Consider the following 9,913-nt stretch of genomic DNA (forward strand, 5'->3'; position numbering starts at 1 on the left):
GAATGTATATTTGTACTTTTTATATAACATTTACAGGTTCTTATGTGTTCAAGTATAGGTCTATTTTGACCAACATTTGGTTATTTTTTTATTTACATGTGGTCTATTTATTTATAATATATAGTATAAATTTGTGGTAAGATTGGATATTATGTGCACAATTGCTATAACGACTATTGAACCCCGTTCAACTACTGCCGGAGTTTGTCAAGACATGCTACCTAGAGGCAAACATACAATATCGAGAGAGAGCTGAGCACTAAGCATTGACTGTAGTTTGCTAATTTGTGCTGTTCGAGATTGTTAGGCGTGTCAGAGGCAAACATACAATATGGAGATGTCTGCTTATATGAACGTTGTTACGGTGGTACAGCACAGGGACAGTATCTAAGATTATACTATAGCGGGTGATCGTATACTTTAAAACAATATGCTTAAATAAAACAATATGCAAGGCAATTCAAAAGCTATGAGTATTTGACCTCGTCTTTCGTGAATGAGGAGCTCCATATTATATTATAGTATTTAAACTCGCCATTTCAGACACTCACCCCTCATTCCCTGTTTCTATTAACACAACGGTCGTCCTTCTTTCATGTTTCCCTTGGTATTTATATATTTGGTTATTATTGTTTTTTGGTGGAGGTATATTATGACAACCCATCAAGGACTTGAAGTCTGCGAGCTATCAGTCTAGCGAGAACCATATTTGATTATTATTAATATATTCTCATTTGAAAATGCCCGATGGTGGCTTGTTATTGTCTCAATGTGCCCCTCTTTTGTTTTTTTCACCTGTTGATAGGAATAGGGGCTTGGGAATGGGGGATGACTCACAGAGACTCTCTTTCTTTTAAATATATATTTTAATGTATTGTCATATATGTTTCTTTGTTTATTTCCAATTAGCTGTTTACACAGTTGGGTATAGAAGAAGAAGAAGAAGAAAGAATTTTAACGTCCACGAGGCTAAGAATAGCCTATGGGACAATCTGATCAAGCAGAATCAGTTTTTTTAAGGTCTGATCTCTGCTTATTCAGGCTGACGATGAGAGCACCCATCTTCATGATATGCTCCTCGCTGAACAGGTGATACCATGTGCCACTCCCGCTGACGCAAAACGGGCAAACTCTTTCTATATAATAGTGACTGCTGATTTATTTCTATATACTTTTTATAGAACTAAAGGAGCTTAGTTTAGAAGGTTCAGCATGGACATGACTCTAGCAGATATCAGGCCCGAGTCGGGTTGGTTCACATGGAACAACTGGAGAACTGTTGATGATAATATCCTTTGTCACCTGGATAGGTTCTCTGTCAACTCTAAATGGTTGATGGACATAAACATCTTTCTATCTTTGGTGATTTAGTCTGGTGGTTCAGATCACTGGCCCATTTTCGTGGAGCTCAATATAAATGTAAAACCTAAGGGGATCCCCTTTTAAGTTGGATCATTTTGGTTTGAGCACCTGAACTTTGATAAGGCCCTTAAGGTTTGGTGGAGTAAGGAGTTTAAGGGGAATAAGTGCTTCATTCTCTTACAAAAGATTGGTCAAGTTAGAGGCAAGTCGAACCTTGGAATAAAACAACTATTGGTAATTTGTTTGAAGAAAGATTAGGATTGGTGAGGAGTTGAAGTAGAAAAGAGCATAGCAGAAACCAGCTACTCGCAAGAGTTGAAGGAGAGGGAACCGGCTTTATTGAGTGAGCAGAAACGTGTTCTCAGGATGGAGGAGATTCTCTAGGAGCAAAAGTCCAGGGTTAAGTGGCTCATGGAAGGTGACCGTAACACTAGTTTCTTTCAATTGTCAAACAAGTTAAAGAAGACAACAGAACAAAATTGTGGCTATCCAAAACACTGTATCATTGAGGATGTAGTTGCTATCTGTGAGGAGGGTAGGAATTACTTTGTCTCACTTCTAGGGGCTCCTCCTTAGATTGACATGCTCAAGAGGATTTGCTTGGTAATGTTCCTAATTTGATTTCGAGCGATCATAACAATTTTTAAAGGCTCCTTTTTCGAAAGAAGAAATTAGATCTCCTACCTTTTCCTTGGGAGCTAGTAAATCACCAAGTCCAGATGGTTTCCAAGCCGAGTTCTTCCAGAGGTTTTGGGAGATAATAGGGGAAGATATTTGGAAGGCTATTAGAAGAGCGCAGGGTGAAGAAGACAATGATTAAAGCATGAAATCATATTTTTATTGTTCTAGTGTCCAAGAATATAAAAACAGGTACAAAATATATCTATAAACTGAAAATGAAAGAAAAGATCCCAAATCAACAACAATGTTGTCTACAGTAACAACTATTTCAAAAGCCTCAAAAACATATTCTAAGACCCTTAACCAACAGAATTATAAGAACCTTTACAACATACTTAGCAAGCCAAGTGACTTAAAGGTAATATGAGAATAAACAAAATATCAGTTGTTCATATATTACATATGAAATTTGTGGAATTTGAAGAGCTTTTGATACTGTTTAGAACATTGAACATCATACACATGCATTTGAACAAATCAATAATTTCATATTGTTCACAAACTTTACTTATTATTCTAAACAATCAAAGCAACTTAACAAATTTTTACTTTAAATTAATACACAAACCATAAAAATTACACTTAAATTTGCAATCAAAAGAAAAATTACACTACTCTCTATTACAAATCTATAATATGAAACTCTTAATTTAAAAAAGATGGAAATGACTATCCAACTACAAGATGTACCCATGCATAAATTACCATAACTTACAATTTAATGTATTCTATTTCCATGAAAGACTGGTCAAAATATCTGTTATTGTTTAACGGTATTATTTTGAAGTGATGCTAAGGCCATCGGCTATAGTATAGCCGTAGATGCCGTTCACGTGCCGTACAACCGAAATAATAGCGACGTAAGAAAAAAAGGTGCACATAACCAAATAAACGTGCATATGACCATATTGTAGCCTCTGACAAGTCTGACAAATCACACCTCAGGTTAACAGAATAGAGTTAATGGCCTAAACAGTCGGACGCAGCTATTCTGGTTTAAAAAAACATATAAAAATATATTTTTATATTTTGTCAATAATGTGAAAGTTATTGTGATTTTTTCAGTTGTCAATATTACTATATACGTATTGACCATTTTGGAACCAGAATAGCTGCAGTGTTATATTTAAACCTAGCCGGAGCCGTAGAGAGTGTTGTACTTGTTTCAGATCGAATTTGTCTCCTCACTGTCTGGATAAATAAAGTTAAAAAAATGGGTCGATCTCCGTGCTGTTTGAAAGTTGGGTTGCAAACAGGACCATGGACTCCTTTAGAGAACACTCTTCTGGCCCACTATATTGCATCTCACGGTGAAGGTCACTGGCGAAATCTCGGACCAAAAGCAGGTGATCTTTCTATTTTTGAACTCTCTCTTCTTATGTTTCATTACTTTAGAAAAAGATAATTCATTGAATTGAGTACCGTGCCATCAATGCATATCAGTTGTATGAAATGGATTGATAAAAGAAATTTTTAAGCTATTTGAAAAGAAACAGAAACACACACAGAAACACAGAGGAGAAGAGACACAGGAGAAACTCGTAAATGGGCTCTACTAAACACAGGCCCTTACAATTGAATTTATAAGAAGATACATAGAAGACTTTAGATAAGAGTTAGTTACAAATTTAATGATGGGCAGTTGAAACAGTGGACTGAAGTCTCTAGAAGTCACTGTGTGCAGGAATTCTGGAAGACAAAAGTTTCTAGGAATGTCTAAAGGATAATTAATTTATCTCCAACATCCCCCCATAAATTAATTATCGAATTGTTTTTGATATCCCCCCATAATAAAATTAGGATGGGTCCTGGTCTCAAGCCTTTTTAGGTACCCATTTACAACAAATTCTGTTTCCCCTAATCACTTTGGGTTTTCACAGTTTACCCTTAACCGATTTGCTACAAACTTCACTTTTACAATAACTTTTGGGTTTTTCACCGGTTTACCCATAACCATTTGGGTTTTCCCCAACTGATACAATCACTTTGAATTTCACATTACTTTGGGTTTTTTAACTCAAACAAGTGGTTTTGCCATAACCACAAACCATCACAAGAGACTCAACACTAACATGGTTCCAATAACCATCACAATGGGGAAACTTTCATCACTGCGGAATTTTTTCCTAAAATTATTGAGCCCATATAAAAAACAAACCATCTATCGAGACACATAGGTAACCAGCCACTGTGCTCGCCAGTTCTATAGGACTGCAGGTAACCAGCCACTGTGCTCGCCAGTTCTATAGGACTGCTTTTCAGATACATGATTCATCAATAATTTATACCACAAGCTCTCGAATGTGCACCCCCTTACATCAACACACTTGTTAACTTCACAAACAACACTGAACTATGTGAATTCTCACAATCTTCACAACTTACAACACTTGAAGAATATCTTTGAAATCCACCAATCTTCTTTTGCATAACCACTTTGACAGGGATATAACCTTCACATTAGACACACAAGTTTTCTCACCTCACCTCCAACCCATGCACTTTGCACTTTATGCTATCACAGCTAACTCCATCTAATATCTATAATACATTCACACATGATCATAAAAACCAAGCCTATATGCATCACCAAGGACACAGATACACAAGCCAAAAGAAAAAACTTACAGCTAATAATTATCACCACATTTTGTGGAGGCTTAAGCAAAGATCTCACAGCGGCGTCTAATAATCTTCTCTCTGCAAGCAACTTTAGCAATCGTGGCCAATCTTCCTCCCTTCAAATAATGACATCCAATTTTCCGCAGCTTCTATCTCTTCTTTCAGACACACTTTTACCAGCTACGGCAGTGAACGAACTTTTCTCCTTTTTGCATTGGGCCTTCTTATTCTTTAGTAACAACACTCTTTATGACCACTTCAGCAGCTGACACTCTAACCTTGCGCTTAAACTCGTTTTCTCACAGTGCAAGCTCCCCTTCGAGAACATAAGCTTTAGATCCCTCTGAATCCTCCAGCTCTGAATCTTCCTGCTCTCCAAGATCTTCTGATCATGTACCATCGGCTTTGATACCATGAAAAGAAACAGAAACACACACAGAAACATAGAGGAGAAGAGACACAGGAGAAACTCGTAAATGGGCTCTACTAAACACAGGCCCTTACAATTGAATTTTTAAGAAGATACATAGAAAACTGTGGATAAGAGTTAGTTACAAATTTAATGATGGGCAGTTGAAACAGTGGACTGAAGTCTCTAGAAATCACTGTGTGCAGGAATTTTCTAGAAGACAAAAGTTTCTAGGAATGTCTAGAGGATAATTAATTTATCTCCAACACTATTGTCCCTGTTCTATTGAAGTGAGGCGTCTAATGTGGTTTAATAGATTTTTAAGCTAACTTGGCGTCTAAGCACAGTTAAGTACATTTGGAGTAGTAGTTCTATTGAAGTGAGGCGTTTGATCTGGTCTCATAGACTTTCTATTTCAATCATTTTCATGATAAACAGGCCTCAGGCGGTCATGTGGGAAGAGTTGCAGGTTGCGATGACTGAACTACTTGAGACCCACTATAAAACGAGGAAACATCTCTGCTGATGAAGACGATCTCATCATTCGCATCCACCGCCTACTTGGAAATAGGTATCAAATATAACTTTTATTTAAAAACTTTTATTTTATAGAGAACATTGACTATCATTGATTCATAACCATAACTTGCTTTATATTTGTATATCAGCCATTGACATGGTAAATGTAGATTGATTAAATGTTGTCACACTTGTTGTAGGTGGTCACTGATTGCAGGACACGGCTTGCCTGGGAGAACAGATAATGAAATAAAAAACTACTGGAATACCCATCTTACTAAAAAGCTAAGAATAGCAGGCATTGATCCTTGTACTCACCTCTTCACAATAATATCAATCCCACTGGCCAAGATATCCATCAAGCGGTTACTGATTGTCCATCCACCATAAGAGTTAATACACGAAAACTATTACCATCATCCAGGTCTAAAAATGAGAGAGTTACTACTTTAATGCAGGAGCAACTTCTTCATCTTCCCATCCCAAATAGGCTCAAGCCATTTCCTCAAACTCCCAAGAATGTTTCTGAGGACAATAACAACAGTACTTCCATGGAAGATATGTTGGAGAACTCAATAATTGCTATAAATCAGAATTTTCAAGAGTGCTCACCAGATATGAATCATAGCTCTTCCTCACCTGTGGAAGATGGCTGCCGTTCCCAACAATCTATAATTAGTTGTATGCATCAATGCTACAATTATGATGAATATCAGGGTTTTAATAGTGAGGAGATGCAAATTATTTTTCAAGAGTATTGGAGGATGTTGGAACATGATCAGTCATTGAATCAGGCCATTGTATAAATTGATTTACTATGATGTTGTAATTAAATAATCATTTAGTTGTACTACATCTAGAAGATGTGTTTATTAGTTAATTATTTGGGGGCCATTTTTAATGTTGTATTGTGATATTGGGTTAATTATTTTGTGTGAGAGAGATTCAATAATTATTTAATATTTGGGGAAAGATATTTAATAAAGTGAAAATTTAATACTCAATATTAAATGAGGGTAAGTGATTTTGTGAACTCTTGTTTTTGAGTCACATGGTCTTACTTTTCCAATTGGTTGTATTTGTATGAGTTTATGTCTATAAAAGCAATCACATGTTTAGTAGTTAAGGTTGACTAGGTGAATGGGCTGTCATATTATTGAGTCTTTCTAAGGAGTGAATTTGTGAAACATAAGATGGGTTATGTAAGAAATGGATTAAAAGAACTAGGTAGTAATGCAATATTTTATAATAGTTTGACACACATGAGTTTTTGGGTCCCTCACATCTTTCTTTCAATAAGATGTGTTTGGTTGTTGCCTTGTCATTCCATGCATGAGGCTAATTCAATACATATTCTCACAAATCTAGTTCATTAATTCAATTTGTATAAAACATGATACCCCTAAAAGTGTTGTGGAAATAAGCCAGACCCGGACCGATGATGGACTGGTCAAAGAGGGGTCTGTAGCTCAGTGGTAGAGCACTCCAACAGTGTATGGAAGGTCCGATATGCTACTGGAGTGCTATATCAGTAAGCTATTGGCCCCTCTTGGACCATTCCATCGTCGGTCTGGGTGTGGCTTATTTCCACCAATGAGATTGCAATTTCTCTTCTAGACAAAGGCATGCATACTTTCATGCAAATGAACTAATTTAAAGTTGAATTATAATTCCCACACTTTTTATGCCTTATGATGGATGTCGATTATCATTATGAAATATTTTACGATGTATTATGGGATGCATAAGTCATTTTGTTATATGTTTCTTTGAGTTTTTTTTCAATGTTTCATCTTCACCATTTTCATTCATACTTCTCATTTATTGGGATTGTTCTGATTAATTACATTGGGAAGGGGCCCAAACCCTTACATAATAGACCAATGGCAGAAAAGAGGGGTCTCACAAGTTGTGAGAAAAACTAGCATTACAAACCGATACAAACAAAAAAACCCGAAGCAGACAGTGTTGGCAATATAGCATTATAACAGACAATGAAAGATTGTTGGCATTTCATAAGGATATTGAGAAGGTTGTTGATGATTATGGATATAACTGATTAAGGATGTTTTACTGTCTTGATATTATTATTTTGTCATTGATGTCAAGAAATTGATTTTCTAATTCAGTATGATGTTGCCATATCTTGAGAAGTATGCTTTGAAGATTATAAAGATGTCGGTAAAAGACACAGGAAAGAATATGATGAATAAGGGGATGAATAAGGTATTCAATGGGCAACAAGTACCGAGTCAGACAATGATGAGATCATGATGTTTTAGATTGTTTTAACATCATACATATGTTGTAAAATGTAAAGGTTAATACTATACCATGTTATCAAGCAAAGAACCTAGTTGGTAAACCCTAAGGAATCTAGTCGGTAAACCCTAAGGTTATCGCTATCGGTTAATGAAGGTAGAATGTCTACCAAGTGAAGTTTAGTATTCACTGAGTTGTTACCGAGTTGTAACCGAGCTATAACAGAATGCATTAAATGTTTACATGCGATATGTAATGAAAGAAGCTAATGAGTTGGAACTGATTAAATGACTGGTGAGCTGTGGATGAAGTTTGTTAACGAATCTAAGACAAAGGAAAGTCGGCATGACGATCTACAACTCAGATTGAACCACAATACCCTAGCACAAGTTCCAAGAAATGTATGCAAGTTCCAAGGCGGGGTAAAACATTTTCAAATCGAAAGATGCATTGAACTTGGACAAGATCTAAGATCTGATGGCTATGATTGATCATGGGAAATGTGATCAAGAAGATTAAGCGGTTACCTAATTGTTTATAAATAGGAAACTATTGATAAACAATGTATGTGGGCAAGTGTATGCACAGGGATGCTACATAGTGATTACCGAGCATAGAAGCTTGAAGACCTGTTTGAATAACAGAGTATAGAAGCCCAACAGATAGACAAGATTAGTTCTATGTCTAGATTGTATTGAACAAATAGGAATCTTCTTTAGCATTTTAGATGTGAAGTTGCAGATAGATTTTATTACTGTTATTTTGTGAAAGTGACAAAAAATCTCTTAACCGAGTGGACTTAACAGTCTTATTTGTAAAACCCTCTAGCAAGGTGACATTCTGATTGAGTGTTTGAAATCTTTTAACAAGGTCACTTCTAACAAGGTGAAGATCCTAACAGATCTGAGGGAAATCCCTTAACCGGGTCACATCTAGCAATGTGTTTGTAATCTTTAACATGATTTACTTTTAACCGAGCATACTCTAGAAGAGTATATTTCTTAGTGGGTCCGAAATCCCATAGTGGTTTTTCCCTATTTGGGTTTCCACGTTAAATCTAGTGTTATGAGGTTTATGATGTTTATATGCTTTTGAGTTTGCATGTTTAACAGTTTTGGTTATATTACTGAAATATATGTTACCGAGGTTGAATCTGATGTTTTTATGGATGATTAAGTTTGTATGATTCAACCCCCCTCCCTCTCATCTTGTTGGCTATTGGATCTGTACTTATATTAAGTATCAGAACTATCAGACAAGAACCAAAATAGAGGAGGACAAGACCTCAAAACACCAAAAAAATAACCCCCAAGAGACATAAATAGATGGTCTTACACACTAGGGGTTTTAACAGCCTGCCACTCATGATTGATTTCTTTCAGCTTCTCCTAAAAGAAAATCCTTTTGATTTTTTCCTTGGAAAGAGTAGCAACTGGGGACTTGACATTAACATTGACATTAGCTTTTTTACCAAACATCACAAACTCACTAGCAACAACTTCTCTAGATCTAATCTACTTGGAATTTTTTCTTTCTAACTCATCTTACAAGACCTCCATTGAGGTTGATGTCTTTCTCTCCATCTCCTACTTAAGGCAACTATCCCTTCTAGGCTCTTCTTTAGCATATCCTAGTTATTGTGAATCATAGAGATGGACCTCTCCAAAATCTTCCTTTCCTCCTTCAAGGCCACATTTACTTTTAGAGTTTTAACCTCTTCTTCTAGAGCTTCCGATCTATTGTGTGTCTCAGCAAGATCATTAGACTTAGCCCACATTCTATCATACTTGTATTCAAAGGACTGACTCTCAACACTTACATCTACCTCAACCAAAGCCTCTTGCCTATTAATCTTTCTTTTAACATTATTTAGCTAAGCCAAAAACTATCTAATGATCTAATTATATTTGTTATTGACAATTCATAATTCATTAACCTTCTCTGCAGCCTTCGTCAAACCATGCTCACTAGGACATGAAGCATGGGAGGGAGGAGGCGAGACCAGAGCCAATGAAGCAACATTAGGAGTAGACCTAGTCACATTTGGATGAGAATATT

The 9,913-nt window shown here is 36.2% G+C and overlaps 1 pseudogene; it reads left to right on the forward strand.

The window, feature by feature from the left end:
• Nucleotides 1-3,256: 3,256 nt before the first annotated feature.
• Nucleotides 3,257-6,399, forward strand: LOC131078876 (transcription repressor MYB6-like; annotated as a pseudogene).
• The last annotated feature ends 3,514 nt before the right edge of the window (nucleotides 6,400-9,913 follow it).

The sequence above is a fragment of the Cryptomeria japonica genome, chromosome 2 (genome assembly GCF_030272615.1).
Source record: "Cryptomeria japonica chromosome 2, Sugi_1.0, whole genome shotgun sequence".
In the NCBI taxonomy this organism is placed as follows: Eukaryota; Viridiplantae; Streptophyta; class Pinopsida; order Cupressales; family Cupressaceae; genus Cryptomeria; species Cryptomeria japonica.